Source organism: Haliaeetus albicilla, chromosome 15 (assembly GCF_947461875.1).
Source record: "Haliaeetus albicilla chromosome 15, bHalAlb1.1, whole genome shotgun sequence".
Lineage (NCBI taxonomy): Eukaryota > Metazoa > Chordata > Aves > Accipitriformes > Accipitridae > Haliaeetus > Haliaeetus albicilla.
This window is the reverse complement of record NC_091497.1, coordinates 24886784-24904014: the sequence shown is the minus strand read 5'-3', so window position 1 is coordinate 24904014 and position 17231 is coordinate 24886784.

Here is a 17231-nt window from a genome sequence, read left to right as displayed (position 1 = left end):
TTTGATCAAAAACTTTTTTTTTTTTTAAACTATATTTTATATCAGCCCATTTGGTCAGAGATGTGAGGGTTCTAAGTTTGTTTGTTCTTTCAAGCTTGACAAAGCTTCACAGGTTAAAAAAGGATGCCCTTGCAACTGGGAAAAACACTTATGCACGTTCAGTTCACTAAGCACTAGAGAATGAATTTAGGAGAGAGAACTTTTAAACCAGAAGTGACTGAACTTCTGAGGATCCACATTCCTTTGTTTTCATGTGTCCTGACTTATACCCTCCTACCTTCAAGTGTCATGCTTTCCACCTTGATTCCTGGTTCTCCCACCTTCTCCAAATAAAACCTCAGTTACATGTCTCATATTTCTTGCAAGCTTTGCCTTTCTCTTCCCCATACCCTCTACTTTCCAAGTCTCTCTAACATGGGGATAGAGCTTTCCAAGCATGTACACTGGCATCCTTGTGGATTTGGTGAAGCTTCATTGCCTTCATCATCTTCTTACACATTGTTAGACAGATAACACCTTGCACTCCATCTCAGGAATCTTTACTCTTTTACTTCTGACGACATTTAAACCCTCAGATTTAAATAGATAACCCTCAGATTTAAATAGATAAGCTCTCAGTTGCAGGCCATTGCCACAACCCAAGCATCCACTATTCACTGGGAAAGAAATAAGAATGAGATAGGTCATATATCAGTTTCCAGGGCATTCTTCAACTCTTCATGAGTCAAGACTATTTCACACAGAGAAGTGTGACTAGCCCTTTGGTGATATAATTTGCCCACTATGGCAAACTTCAATTGAATACACCAGTGATGTTCACCTATGCCATGTGGGAGACAATTCTTGGTGGTGGCTTAAGTACCTAAGCATCACTTAGGTTTTTATTAATGGCAAAGGAGATTATTTCATCTGTATTTCTGTCTGCGAGTTCCCTTCTAAGAATTTTTTGAACCCTCTGAGTGATTTAGAGCAGATTTAACAGAGGGGTAGAAATCTCAAAGATGAGTAAGTTCCTGCTAGTTTCACAGAAATAAGTGGGTGGCTAGGACTGGGATTGAGGTCTAATCACTTTCAAGGTGTCACACAACAGCTTTCACAAAGCTGTCATACTTTTCTGCAGAAAAAGCCATAGTAAAATTCTGCAATTTATTGTACTGAATACAAATTTACTGAAAATTTGGTTTATTAAAATTAAATTAATTGATAATGAAAAGACAGAAATCTGTAGGAACAAGGCTTCACTACAGCCAGTCATCTGTAACTGGTGGGACACAAAGTATTGCATCCTGACCTGTTAAGAAAGTGAAATAACTTGTACTTTTTTTTGGATAGTATTTTAGACTTCTATTCAGTCACATTTATACATCTGTCTCTATTTGAAAATAAATTAATTACTTTTGTTTCTCTATATATTTGAAAAACATATGCAACTACCTTCATGATTTTAAGATATTATGTATAAATAGGTGTCCCATTAAATTAATAGAAGGTTGATATTTAAGACTGGACCCTGTCCTTAGCACTTCCTAGTGGCTAGTACTATGTTATTGTACACTGAACGTGACTTTAGTTGGCGCCTACATATTGAGATGCCCTTCTGAGGTACTCAGCATTTCCACTGCACAGTTTAAGGAGCTTAGACACATTAATCAAGTTTTTCTACTCCTAACTGGGGCTTGATAATGCCTAAACTGCAGCATCTCACTCTTAGGCACCTCTAGCTTTTGCAAGATCTAGCTCAGACTGTCTTAAATGAGTAATTCACAGATCAAAATACCAAAACCAAGGAAAGCACATTGAATTTGGAACTGCTTTTTCCCTACAGAAAGGACAATTTATGGTTTGAAAAAATTCCTGCCCAAAGTCTACAAGCCTGAGTCTCCTACTGATATGCAGTTGAAAATGTCATAAGTAAGAGTTATATTATTAAAATTGTTTTACCATGTCAAAGTGGAATAAAGTATAAATTAGTAGTATGATTTAGATGTGTATAGAATCTCAGGAAATAAAATTCAACTAAGATTTTTATTTCAGATTTGAAGAAATTTATTTTCTGAAATATACCCCTATTTGCTTTTCTTCTCCAGATCTTTTCTTTTCAAGCATATTATGCTCTCATGTTATATGTCCATGGAGTGCAGACTGTTCATGATATTCTTCAGCTGGTTATCTAGAAAAACATTGTCACCACTTTGCGATGATAAGAGTTCATTTAGGTGTCTTAAGAACCTTGTTCTGAAGTCAGGTATTTTAGATTTCTACCTGCCATGACAGATGAGTTATTAATATATTTTACAATATATCAACTATGCAAATAACCAGTGAATTTACATGGTTAAGAGGCTTGATACAGAATGCAATAGGAATTGCAAGTTCATATTTTTTTCCCTCTAAAAAAAATTACATTATTTCTTAATTATTCCAAAGAAAACATATTTTCCTATTAGCTAGTAATTAAATGACCATCATTAGTTTTCTGTCTACAATATTTTTGAGAGCAAGTCTGTATTTCTTATAAGATTTTTTTTAACAGTATTTATGTGGGTGTATATTTCCAATTAACTCTAATTAGATTTAGGCTTTGTACAAGCAATCGAAATGGGGAAAAAACACATTCCATGGAAATAAAAGTAGAGTCAATGAAAAATTATTTCCTTTCTCTTGTTTAAGAGACAACTTTGAATAAGTTATTTTCTTATTATTAGAAAAGCATTTATTGATAACATTAACATAGAACAGTGGATATAACAATAGCAAAAAAGATCTATTCCTGCCTAAATGTTCTTTTAGTCTCTTAATCACTTTTGATAGGATTTTCTAGCCCCTTTATAGTCTGCACTCTACTTCCAAGCAACTCATTTGCAAAACCACTTTGGGATGCCTTTAATTCTCAGGCTGTACTCCATAAAGCCAATCCTGAGCCTTCTGAAATCAGCCACACACTCCTACTAAACTTTATAGGAAAAGATTGCTCCATTAGCAGCTGCTATCAGAAGTAAAAAAAATCTGAAACAGAGAAATGAGGTCCAAAGACAGAAGGTGATGTTGGGGTAAGCAGCAGCATACTGGAGCTGTAAGGGAAACTTAAGAGGATTAGTGTAAATAGCATGTGTGTGCCTGGAGGCAGAAGATACTTTTTAAAGGTCACCCACAAATAAATGTTGCCAGAGGACTTGCAATTGTCAATATATTTTTGTCACTTGCATGCTGCTTGGAGCTCCACCTATATTTTCTGAAATGTCCATGAAAAAAAAAAAAAGTCATAGGAGCCTCTTCACACTTTTAACATTGATTTAGATGTTTAAGAGAATCACAATAAATAGCAATTTTATATAACAGATTAATATAACAGTATAAATGAAGCTGATATCTAGTCTTCTTTTCTACATAGCTGCTACATACTGTTGTATATCCTAGAATATTATTGGCCATAAAGTCTAATGATTTAGATGTTCTTTATCATTTATAAGAATAAAAACATAGCCTCCTTGAGAGATTCACAGTAATACATGACCAATCAATTATTGTCTATGAATTTACTAGTATCAGGTTTGGGTGATGAGTATATGATTGGTCTATTAGGTCAGCCTAAATGTCTTAGTTAAATCACCTCATAAAACTGAACTGAAAGCTGATTCAGGTCTGAATTGTGTTACTCCGCTCCACTATGTGTCCCAATAAAAAACTGGGATTATACCCCACATTCCTGGAACCAACTCTTAAATTAGTTTTCATAATAATATGATTTGATGGGAAATAAAATATAAGTTCCATTAAAAATTTACCTACCTACTTTCTTTGTGAAATACCTCTGACTCCACTCTATTGAAGGTCTGTAGTCCTAAGAGTCATGGGCTGCAATCCTTCAGCTTGGAGGATTAAATTTTCTCACTATTGTTTTAGTATTCATGCCATAGAATTAATGAAGCTTATGCACGAACATTTTTGATTTAAAGTATCTTGCACCATGTTGATAAGTTTAATGGATAGCCCTGACCTTTCCATTATAACACACTTTCAATGAATCAGCAGAATAATAGGTCATCTAGCAAACATGAGTTCTACCTCCAGTATATAAAGAGCAAACATCTAACAAACTCACATCTGATCATTGGTAAAATACTCCACACTGTACAAATAAAACATTTGTTTATCCTATTAAAATGTCAAGCTTTATTAACTTGAAGAGGTCACCAGCTAGAGCTTCACACATATGCATGTTAATTTATTGTGGTATAAAGGTAAACAAGGGAATGTAACCAATATATCTTGACATAAATTTATAGAGTCTCAAGTATTCCTGTTTCAGGGGCATTAATAGCTGAATGTAGTTAAACAGTTAGTTCCTCTAAAAGTCCAATGCTTGTGCAAAACATGAAGCCTGGCACAATGCAATTTGTACTGTGGGCTCACAGATGCAGCATGTTGACCTAAAGAGAAGTTGAATGAAAGAATCTTATATTACATGTACAAGTGTGAAGGGATAGAAACAAGTTAATGCTATTGAAGACATGATTTTTTTTTTCTCTTTTCTCATTAAGTGTTCTCCCATAGTTTTCACTGCTAATTACAATATCATCTGTAGGAAATCTTCTATTATATTGATACACTGCATTGACAAACAGGTGAAGGTGATTTTGCAGAGAAACTTCTTTATATGCAAAGTGAGATTTTGTTCCTACAACAACAGCAACAACAAAACAGTATAAAGATGTAAAATACAACTCTGAAAGCTGAATTGTCCCTAGTACCATTGCACAGAGAGGAGAGAAGCTGATGAACTTTCAGCAAGTGCTCCCTGTAGGAGAACAGTACCATTTACTCTTAGATCCTAGGATTAAGGGAATTTTTTAAACAGAATAAAAACCTGGAAGAGACAAAAAAGAAAACAGAAGACTACCTAAAGCTCCATACCATCATTCCCACAGTAGCAAGGATAATCTGATATGCCCTTAGTGCTGAAAAATCTTACTCTACAACTGTGTACATTGGTTGCCATAGTAATGTTAAAAGATACAGTATTAAAACCTGTTGTACTGAGCCTTATTACTTGCTGAAAGATTTTTTCCCCAGTATATCTCAAAATAGAACAGCAGAATTTCTGCTGAAAGGTTCAAGATTACAAAAGGATATTTAGGCCTGACAACCAGATGTAACCCACTTTTATCTCACTGATATACTACTCATGACCGGTGTCCAAAAGGTTTTAGCTGTCAGTTGTAGGATTCTGCTATGACTTATAATCTCTGTGAAGAGTATCTATGAAAAGCAAAGGTGGGTAAGTGTTGTTTCATCTTGAGCATGCCAGTCTTCTTCTATTTTTACAGAGGAAATATTATTTTATTTGTCCCTAATACTATTGCAAAAACACTATACTATACCATCAGAAAAACAAAGGATGTTTCTCTAGCTTTTTACAGTGATTGTACAATAGAGACTTTGATCTTTACATTAGAGATAGATTCAAACTTCATTTGCACCCAAATCTTTCCAGATTTTCATGCATTTTGAATCTCAAGGGTAATAACCCAGGAGTTTGTTGATGCTCATGTCAGCAGTTGACACCTTTGATATATTTTATACTTTCTTGAGGTTAAAAGTAAAATAAAACTCATTTACATCAGATGAGGAGCTGAACTTTGGAATTTATGGAAAAGAACAGAAAAATTCTTCCCAATATCATTGCAGAAGCTATTTTTCAGATTCAAAATGCTAAGATACAGTTACTCAGTACTTGATGTAATACCTGGGACTTCTGTAGTGTTTTTCATCTCAGGCGCCTATCAAGAAGTAAATGTAGAATAAATCTTGTAACCCAGCCAAGTCTGCAATACATGCAACCTTCAATCTGTATTGATCACAGCAGCCTTCCAAGGTGGCAAGGGCATTATACATCATCACATGCCTGTACCTTAGCTCTGCCAGTATTTTTAGCATGTGCAGAGTAATGTAAGCCTCAAATTTAACTTCAGTATTGAACAGATCTCTCACACCATGATGATGAGAGGCATATAACTGCTGATAAATACATTTGCGCTTCACTTATATTAAGTAAACCTCACAACGTCAGAAGAACGTACTGTAGGTGTTATCATCCCTCTTCTACTGACAAGGAAATGGAGTTGCAAAGACATTAAAGTAACTTGTCCAAGGTCAATAACAAATCAAGAGAAACAGAGAGAGGTTTGCTGAAGAAGCAAAATGCATTTTTTGGCCCCATCATTAGAACCAGATGGTGATGCATGTTTCCCCTTTATATGATGAAGTTGAGGCCATGTGGCAGCACACCTATTTTTCCCCAGCCCCTGCTATCCTATTCAGATTGCAGCTGTGCCTACCCTGAGTGGTAGAGCTGAGATTAGTTAGCAATCATGACAGCAATTGTAGAAGAACTGGCACGCGTTCTTAAGGGACTTGTAGTTGTATAAGGTAAAAACCTCTTCTTCTTTTCTGTTAGTAACCAGAGCCATAAAATCAGAATAAGGGACCAATTATCCTCTTTAAGTAAGAATACTCTTGCTCTAGTGTTACATACTGGTCATGGTTTAATTCTCCATCTCAAATGAATCTGCTGCATAAGGAATTTAAAAAGCCAATAGTTACCTTTTATTTTAAGGCTATTTTTGTGGCAGTAGTTTCTGCTTAGATAGGCAATGTGTCATTTGTCAATTCCTGTTAGCCTTAGTCAGTCTGCATCCTTGAATTGCCTGATGTTAATAGATGTTATTTAGTACTAATGGCACAGTGAGTAAGCTTCGGTGTTGAAAGCCAATAAGTGGAGTCAAGAAGGAGAAGGGCAAAAGAAACTGCAGCAGGAGTAAAAAGAAGTAAATGAACTGACATCCTGACAGACTTATTATTTGTCTCTCTATTTAAAACCATATTAATGATGAATGAAGTGCTAGTTATGGGGTACGGGATATTAATTGTAATTTCTCACTGTCATTATTTGTTTAACTTATACAGGTAGTCATTGCTATACTCTGACTATTTAGAGCCATTTTCCTAACTGTAATGACCTTGGCATTAGAAATAGTTTATAAAATGACCTAGAAACAACTTTTTCAAGGTGTTTTTGAACAATATGGACTGATTTTCTAGCTGTCAACATTTATTGATTTTTTAATTAATAACTTACATAAGGAGTGCTTTTTAATGATCTTATTTTATTTAGTATAATTTATTTCCAAATTATTTTCATCCAAAGTATTCAAACTTCTAGGTTCCTACACCTTCTGATGTATGTGGCTGGGTCCATAAGAGTAGATGTCTTCTACCCACATATTAAAAAATGTTGCAATTATACATTTGACATTCACACATATATTTTCAACCTGATCTTTGGATTTTATGAATACATTAAAAAAATCCTCTCCTTTCAAATTACTGAATTCTTAACATCTGTCTCTGTGAAATGGACTTTTCCAGAGGCATGTCAGATATTTAGCACTTACTAGTAAGTCTTATAGAGTTATCAGAACCACTGCTTGGAAGTACCTCACCATCCAAATGAGAGTTTCTGTAATTAAGGAGGAGTTTGACTGATATTTTATATTGTCCTGGAGCTAAAATTCATTTCTTCTAGTAACCCATATCTATATTACCTGTATTACCACAAATGAAGATTTCAAAACATCACAGTTTTGTAACTTCTAAGTATTTTTCATGTCCTTGGTATTTCTTTACCTCAAAAAAGTATACAATTCTTCAACAAAGAGCAGAATAAATCTGGAGTACAACTTTTTTCTTTTTTTTTTTTTTTGTGACAATTTAGTGCTTTCATTGTTTTATTCCTTTGTTTAATGGCAAAAAATTATCAGTGTAAAATAAGTATCTGCACTGATTTGATTGTATGTTACATGCTCTGGGAGTCCATTTGCTTCCATTTTGAGGAACTATTGATTTTCTTATACTTCTTCTGCTATGAACTAATTGAATATGGGTGAATATTCAGCTTACTGCTCTGTGATCACCAACAGTGGTCTTCAGGGCTAAACAAAATATCAAGTCATTCTCCTCTTAATATGTACCATTTGCAAGAGTCTTCTATTAAAAAAAAAAAGTCTGTCTTTCTGTGTGTCTTGTTATTTCTATTGGTGCTTCTGAAACTCAGAGAAGCACACCACTAACTAGAATCTTCATGCACACTTCTTTTTCAGGAAACAAAAAAATGGGTGTTGGCACAAATCAAATTCAATAACCTTAAAAAAATTATTTATCAAGTCCTCAAATAATTGTAATTACTTTTTTTTTCTGAGATTAATTGATTACTTTTAAATTACTGGGGATTTATTTGCCATATAAATTCTGGGTTTTGTTAAAATAACAGTTCTGCAGTCACAAAAAGACACAAAATAATCTCATAGATTAGAGAATATCTGTATGTGAATACTAATATAAATCCATAACCCCTCTTTTGTTCCTGAAGATCATTGGATTTTACAGCCCTTTATGCCATCATTTTTTTTCTTTTAGTAGCCGAAAATGCAGAACCTAAAATGCAGAATAGTTAAACTATAATTTGACAAGTATTTAAGCCCACATCAAAAATCCAGCCAACCAACCAACCAACCACAGTTCTTTTTTCTTGCATTTCGTTACTAGACCCTTACTGTTTTAGGCTGACAGCATTTGTAGAGTCTGTTGAAGGACATAGTTCATGCCCTGGCTCTGGAGGAGGGGTATGTTTTGTTTTTCACCAGCTGGATCTGCTCCCGGACTCAGTTCACTGGGTGACAAAATAACTGTCTGTGCTAGTACAGCAGCATGGGAACAGGATAAAAGGGCAGTGGAGGGGATCAGGGGACCTGTCTTTACAGAAGCAAGCCATCAGCTCACAGCACATGAAACTGTATCACTAGTCAAAGTGTAAAAGTAGAGGCTTGTTAAATACTACTGACCTTCTATTCAAAATGAGGAAACAATAGACAAAGAACTTGTTACCACCTGGGGGAACCAGGTTTGATAGGTCAAAGAATCTTCTCAGGAGAAGGTGAACTTGAGACAGGATTTGTGGCTGACGAAGAAAAGTCAAATAAGAAAGAAGAATGGATACCAGAAAAGCACCAGAATGGCTTAGAACAGCCCTTTCTCTGCAATAACAGTGAAAGCTATGATGGGTTCAAGAAAAGGACACATGAAAATCAGAATAAACACTGACAAAAGATTAGGAACAGAATGACATAAGGATATTCCTTATTTAATATGTATGCTTATTTCTTTTAGACCATTATAAAGAATTATTTTTCTGTGAAGCCTTCATCTTATCTTTCAACATTACTGTGTTCCTTAAGTAGGCTTATAAACTAGAGGAGCTGTGAGAGGGATAGTGGGGCACTTGTGAAAGCATATAATTGAGTTATTTGGAAGTATTGCACATGTGTCTGGTAGAGCAAGCAAATGGGTTTGATCATGGGCTAGATACCTGATTTGGAAAAGTCCCCATTCACTGTGCACCTCATTAAGGTTTTGAGGGAGAAATAATATGGACTAAGGAAAGTCAGAACTGGGGTTTACTCAGATCAAGGGAAACTTGAAAACAATGAGTTGAATTTTGGGACCCTGGAGAGAGCATTTAATTAATAATTTGGATAAATTAATACATGTGAATGTCATTTAAAGCTTATTGTTCAAGGGAGTTAATTAATACAGCTCATATAGCTATTGCAACAATACTATGGGATTATTTCAGTGATTTCCTTCCCATTGTCTAGTGCTTTCATTCATCATCTTTAAGTTCATATTTTAGATTTTATGTGTTAGAAATTATTTTGCTGTGTTAAGTAGCTAAAAAGAAATAAAGACATCAGACTCTTGTATAGTCTTATTCATTTGACTTTTTAAAGATTTTCTGCGGCCTATCCTGTGACCTAACAACACAAAATCATGTTGTAATGACAATACTTAGCATTGTGTAATCACTGCTGATGAGTATTAATAGCTGAGACCACAACTCCACTGTTATATTTAACTGCAGTTCTTCATTGCTATTCATTAATGAGCTGAAGGTTTACAAGAGGGAGAAGAAAGAGAAGAATTCATTTTGTGCTGGATTTCACCAATATCAGTGTTCAGAAATTTTCAATCTATAAGCATTTTATGTTTCCTACAGTAGGAAATATGCTGCACTGCTGAAATGGGCATATTAATGCTTGCAAAGAAATGTTACATTTTGAAACTATCTGGAAACAATGATGCTTGGTTTTACCTGACAGAAAAAAAAATATCCTATTCTTATATGAGCAGTAGCTTTTTTTTTTTTTTGTACTCAAGAGACTGGAGACATAAAAATCAATGAATTAAATAGTGGAAGTGTTGAGAAATTCAAAGAATATCTGTTCAGCTGTTGCTTACATGCAACCTAGGGTACAGAAGAGAGAGCATACTTTAAAACATGAAAGAACCCAGCAGCTAAAGTTCAGCAGCAAACATTTATATTACTTTTTCTGAAGCTGAGCAAAGGGAATGTAGATATCCTGTAACTGCCCTGTTAGTCTTATTAAACTGAATATAATATACAATTAAAATGTGTTTTTTCTCAACACGGATGAAGAATGTGTTTTTTCGAATGACATTCAAGAGATTTTAATGAAGAAAACTTTCTGCTATAGTCTGTATTGAGGCAGAGGGTGAAGCACTAACACAACTTCATGTACTTTGGATAAGGCAGCTGTGACTGGCTGTTTTGTTCAGGAAAAACACACAGACATGGAATTTGATTAAAAAGTCATTTATTCAGTATCTGATTTTTATGTGATCAATGATATGAATCTGCATATTTTATTCAAATGGGCAGTTACAGTTGTGTCTGGGAAGACAGAGTTCTCTGTAACTTAGATTTTCTTTGACAGCTATGCAGAGTATTAAGATTAATGTATATATCTATAAAGCCACCAGATGTCCCTTTGTCCTTCATCAGTATCTATTTTGTGCTGAACTATGCAAAACAGTCCTGGGCACCTCTCCATGGTGTTTTTCTCTATGAATGCCCTCTGAAATTCATTTAAGTGAAATTCATTTGTAACCCTAGCCAGGTCTGAATCCAATTTTACAGGTAGAAAAAAAAAAGACTTGAACCTGTTTACTCTTAGCTGTTTAAAGGTCCTGAGTTGTGTCAGTATGAGCATCTCTATGACTGCATATTTTCTAGAGATGTTTATGCAAATGATGCCTCCACGCAGCTTACCGTAATTCCATTTTCTTTATGATTCTTTAGGACAAATGTTCTGAGGCTTCATAGCAGTAGTTTGGCACCCTCTGGAATTCACCTGCAGTGAGGAAAGAAAGAATGAGAATGGGAAATATGTTCCCCTGGACATAGGTATGCAGGAGTTTATGTATGCCATTTTTTGCATTCACTGGCTCCCCAGAAAAGAGATCTTCCTAGCAGCTGACAACTAAGTTGTCACATGAACAATATTTTTTATTGTTTGAATAACTGTCCTGTAAGGTCTGAATTCTGACCCCTGTATTTTTTTCCTATTTAGTAAACCAGACAAAAAGAAATATTTCCTGTACAGCTGTCATCCAACACTCCATAATCCAGAACCCTGTGCTTTACCAAATGGTGGTGAATGTTCATGTAAATTGAATTGATTAAACATTAAATTGATAACTTTGCCTTGTAAATACTATTTAATTTCAACAAGGCAGTTAAAACTATCAGTACATTTTCTCTCTGCAATCAGTGTGCTTTGACATAAAGTACTGATCAATTCAGTTGAGGAGAATAGAAATTTCCATTAGGAATGGAAAAATGTCAATGCAGCAACTGCTTGGGAAGTGCTTGTGCTGTCTTCATCAAAATGTCCCTCACTGGAAATCTCTTCCCTCCCTTCCCCAGGCAGTTACATGGTTCTGCTCCGAGGAGGTAGCAGTGGGGAGTTGAAGAGGGTGTAAAGGTCAGTGTGTCTTCAAGCAATAATGAAATGGTAAACTGATTATTATTGCTCAAACTAATCAGGAAACTGATTATTCTTTAATAGCTGTAGTACACATTGTTCTTTTAGGAAGACAAATATGGTTGGATACTAAATTAAAAGTGTCCTTAGAAAAGATATTTTCGAGGACACTTTAAATCATGAGTGCAGCAGACTGGTTAGTTCAGTGGTGACCACTGAAAGTGTTCAGTATTCTGTATACTCCTTCCATCTGTTTCTGACAATGAAGAAATTTGGATATTGTTGCGTTAGTTCAACTGTCTAGAACCTGGAACTGTATAGTGCAATTACCTTGAGCATTTGTGTCTTGATCGCATACCCAAGACTGGCTGCCTACTTTGAGTTAGGGAAAGTTAACAGCATATACATCCCTTATCAGATACAGTCTATAATGCTGAATGACATAGTTCATTCAGGTTAAAGATCATAGTCACAATATGCTTCCAGGTGCAAGCTTAGCAGTTTGCATGACTTGATGTTTGTTTATAAATACTTGCCTGCATGCTAGTAGAGATGATGAGCTAGTACCCTTGATTGATAGTCCATCTTGTGGTACAGTCTGCTGTCTGACTTCCCAATACACTGTGCAGTCCTGATCTTCTGTCTGAAATACCCATTTGTCCTGAAAGCCAGGAATGCCTTTCATGGGCTCATGGTCTTTACCAGATTTTATTCAGTTTCTCTTTCAGGCCTAGTAATGAATTCATGACCAGTTTTCCTAAGGTAGTCACACTGCCTAGACCAGGTCAGTTTAAAATCAGGATTCAAAGGTGGACCCAGAACACAACAAAGAACATGATTTACTAAATTACAAATTCTTCCCTGGGACTTAAGCAAAGCAAATTTGTCTAATCACAGGAACTCAGTTCAAGTGCACTAAAAGAGAGTTCAGATGTTCAGAGAAAGATGGCTTACAATAATTTGCAGTAAGCTCAAATGAATTCAAAGAAAAGAAATATCTGATTTCTTTCACAGCTTATGCAAACTTTTCACGGTTTTAGGGTTTTAACTATAATTCCACTCTACTGCCACACACAATTTTATAGTTTAAATAAAAACTGCCTTATAAGATCAAGAAACTTCAACGTATATCTGTTCTTCTCTCAGTAAATCAGACAGGTACAATTATGCTTTTTTTGTGGGGGGATGGTAACATGACCCCCCCCCCCCCCCTTTTTTTTTTTTCAGTCTCTGTCAAGTCTAAGGACAGTCTCTCCCTCAGCTAAGGGAGAGACTCATACAAACAAGCTTTTGTATGTGTTGGATATCTCAAGTATTACCACAAAACTTGGGAAACAGGAGGACAGGTGAGGTTCACAGACTATTCTCCAACGAGTGGAAGAAGATTTTGGGAGCTGTAGAGCAGTTACCCAGCCGAGCAACATTCCAGGTGTCCAGCAGGAGTTCAGTAAAATATTTTTTCCTGTAATGAAGGCATTAAATAAGTTGTGGGGCCAGTGTAACTCTTTAAGTTCTAGGTTTTAAAAAGGTCGATGAATATTCATTCTTTCCCACTTCTATACAGAAGAGGGGGTGGGGAGTTTATAGTCTTTACTGGATTATAAAACCTTAGTCTAACTTTTCCATTAGAGAGACTGCTCTGTATTCCTCATGGAATAACTTCAGTAATGCATTGTTTTGTATATAGAATAAAAAGAAATAGATCAGTGCTTTTAACTTTCTTTTAAAGTTGCTTCCCTAGAGCTAGCAATTGCTCCTATGGTATTTCAAATGAATCTTTTATAAAAGTTTTATAACCCAGTCTCTTTCTTGGCTTTGATTCTACAAAGATTTCTGTATTGAAATGCTTTCTGAAGTGCCTTCACAGGTCATCTGGATCCAGGCTCTCATTTTGCTCAAGCCTTTCTCTGCAAAGGCAGTGAGTGCTATTTCAATATTTTCTGAATTCCAAATCTGCAGTTTGTCCATTGCCTGATTTTCAGAGCTTTTTAAAGTCATACAGAGATTACTAATCTTCAATATGCTGGTCATTTCTCCATTTTCCAATAAATCCCAATTTACTAGATATGAGATAAATAGACATTAGTAGATCTTCCATACTCAAAAAGTTAAAATGAGATTTTCACCTTTTGTGTTGAATTTGTAGTTACAGCAGCCTTATATCTTATTCCATGCTTGCAAAAGGCAATAGAAAGAATCACACATCAGTTACATATTGATCTTACTCACTTTGTCTTTGTTAGCCAGGTCTATCCTTTTATGGATTTTTACTTTCATACATGTAAAAGGTTGCAGTTAAGCCTTTTATACCTTTCTTTTGATGATGACATCTGTCTCTTTAGTAAACAGACTTTATATCCTGATGGGATCCAATGATGGGATCTCCATCTGTAAATTTAAGCTTTGCTCTTTTTCATATTACGTGCAACATTTCATTTTTATTGAGAACAGTGTGAAAACAAAGCCACTCAGGAAGCCGTTGCTCTTTCAGAAGCCCAGTTTTCACCTCCTGCTTCTCATGTAGGTTCAGATGTTTTAATTTAATAGGTACTTATTTACATACGTGCTCCAAGAGGGCAGGATGACCCACCTTCTGCCACTGAAAGCCTTTATTCTTTCCTCTTTAAGCTCCCTTGATAGCCTGCCTTCCTGCCCTCTCATTTGCAGTGTTTCAGTGCTCATTACCCCTTTAGGACTCATATATATTTTTTTTTCTTCTGTAAAGATAACAATATTTCTTAAATACAATTACCTTTGTGTAATCTTTATTATTATTCTCCAACCTTTCTGTACACTTTAGTGTGTATCCAATATTTGAATGTAGCTCAGATTTCACTGATGAGAGACAGCTATTTAATTTCCTTCCTACACTTCAAAGGAGTGCTGTGAACTTAGAAAATATTGGGTGCATGCATATAAACCCATTGCTTGTAATTTCCTCTAATGCCCATCAGAAGGCGATCTGTTTAAGAGTAATCTTTATTTGTATTTTGATATCTTTCTTCTCCCAGGCAGCTTCTCTGTTTTCTAGTCTGGTGCTGGTTTCACACATTTCTTTCATCATAAGTTTAAATAGCTGATGGAACGTTTTCAATTCAACTCAGGAACTGCAAGATTTAGATCTTTGCAGGCAGAATTTTAACATAAAAGTAAGAGCTGGAATAAACAGAGTAACACTAAGGAAAACAGTGCATTTAGGCCATAAAATTGTTTTCCTTTTTCCAGCTGAGTACAAGAAGATAAGGAATTTTTCTGTATGTAAGATTTCAAACATGTATCAGTATGTCAGAAGAGATAGACCAAGCTACTAGTGCATGCCCTGCATACATTGGGCCTGCCCTCCAGGACATGTCTTCCACCATCTGAGAGGACAGCCAACCTCACTTGCAAATGGTTCATTCTTAGCAGTATATGTCTAGCAGTATAAGCTTTTCATAGAAGGAATTTAAGGATAACTAGGTATCTAAGGCTTCTCTGAAAATTTCAGCTCTATAAAACATAGGGAAATAAATATTTTTATTTTCCCATGCCTAAAGGCTTTTGGATAATGAGACAAGAGAAGAAAAAGTAGAATAGAAATATGTACAGAGGTCAGAAATTATGTATAACATACACAGTCTTTTCAAAAGACAAATGCAGTCGCAAAATGTTGGAATTAGTAACAAAATAATTTTTAAAATCAGACTGAAAAAAAAAGAACCCTTGTACAACTTTCTGACTCTGCTCATTTAATTAATAACCATAATCCAAATAGCTCACTAAATGGAAAGCAGAATACAAGAGAGTCTGGAAGAGAAGATTGAAATATTCTTTTTATCCATATTGTTTTAAATACAGTTAATCACAAGGTAATGATGACTGTTGAGGTAGCCCAGGGTGTGGCCTAAAGAGCAGAGGAGATAATCACATTAACTAGATCCAGAAAGTGCACAAATAGCTTGAAAGCTACAGAGTCTTAGTGGGCAAGATATCTTGCATGTAATTTTCATAAAAGGGTAAACTTCTTCACACATAAAAGCATGTGCAACAGGAATAAAGCAGAGGGAGAAAATGAAGAATTGCAAGCAGTTAAAAGACATCGTTACAAAGAAGTACAATCAACTCCCCCCCAGAAGTGAAAATTTGACAAGACCCACAGCCAGGAATTGAAATCCATGATTAATATCGGCAGGATATTAAGAGAAAAACAACAAATGAAATAATACCCATACAGAAGAAAGACTATACATTTCCATTTTAAAATTACAGAAAGAAGCTAGACAAAAAATACTTGAGGCTTTGTGTTAAGAAGAATTAATGCCAAAATGCCTGTGCACTAACTGAAAGATGAAAATAAATTTTTTCATAAGGAGTTTTTTCAGGTTTATTGAAAAAGGAAAAAATAAAGTAAAGCAAGAACAAGGATCAACAAATATTTCAAAGACTAGTAATGCTATTCTCTTTAAATACAGAAAAGGTAATTTTAAACCCTGCTTTATTAGACTAAGAATTCAATTTGGAAATGCTTCATCTTATGGTATTTCCTTAACATTGGGTTATTGGATGTTTTGGTATGATGGATCTTTCTCTTTTTTCCAAAATATTGTCTTGTATTCTGAGGTAAAGCAAAAAATACTATTTTTGATATTGGTATTGATTTGTTTGCAGTACAGGATCCTAATTTTCTCACTAGTTTTAGTGTTAATATATCTGAAGTTTAAAAAGAACAAAACCAAAGAAATAAAAAGATAGCATGCACATCTGTGCTTGCAAAGGTGACCATTACTATTTCTGTACAGTGATATGCTCTTTTTTAATCACATGCAAAGAGAAATGCAAACCACATTTTTGTAAAGTTCTTTGATATGAAACAATATGAAAACTGATCATTTGGGGCAGGGATGATATGAAACACCTGTCTCAAAAAATAACAACATAAAATTAAAGAGAAGGCCGGGATTACACGACTTCCAAAATATTCTACTGAAAAAAATGTGATAGTTGTACCTACCAAAAAAATATCTGCATAGAATGATTCTTTTTTTTCTTGCACTGTCAAGAGACTTATAAGAGCCACACTAGGCATTATTTTCTACATTTTTAATAAGCACATGCTTAATCTAATTTTAGGGAAAAATATTGTCTTTATACTTGATCTTTCTTCAGATCTGCTTCCTACAACATAGCAGTGCATTGCTTCTATCAGTTGTTATATCCTTTTTTAGATCAGAATGAAGATAACAGTGAAAGAAATAGATTTGTGATTTAGGCATGCTTATAGACACTAGTTACACTACTATTTGGCATAGAAAGAAATATAATTCTCTGTGACACTTAAGTGGATCATGGTTA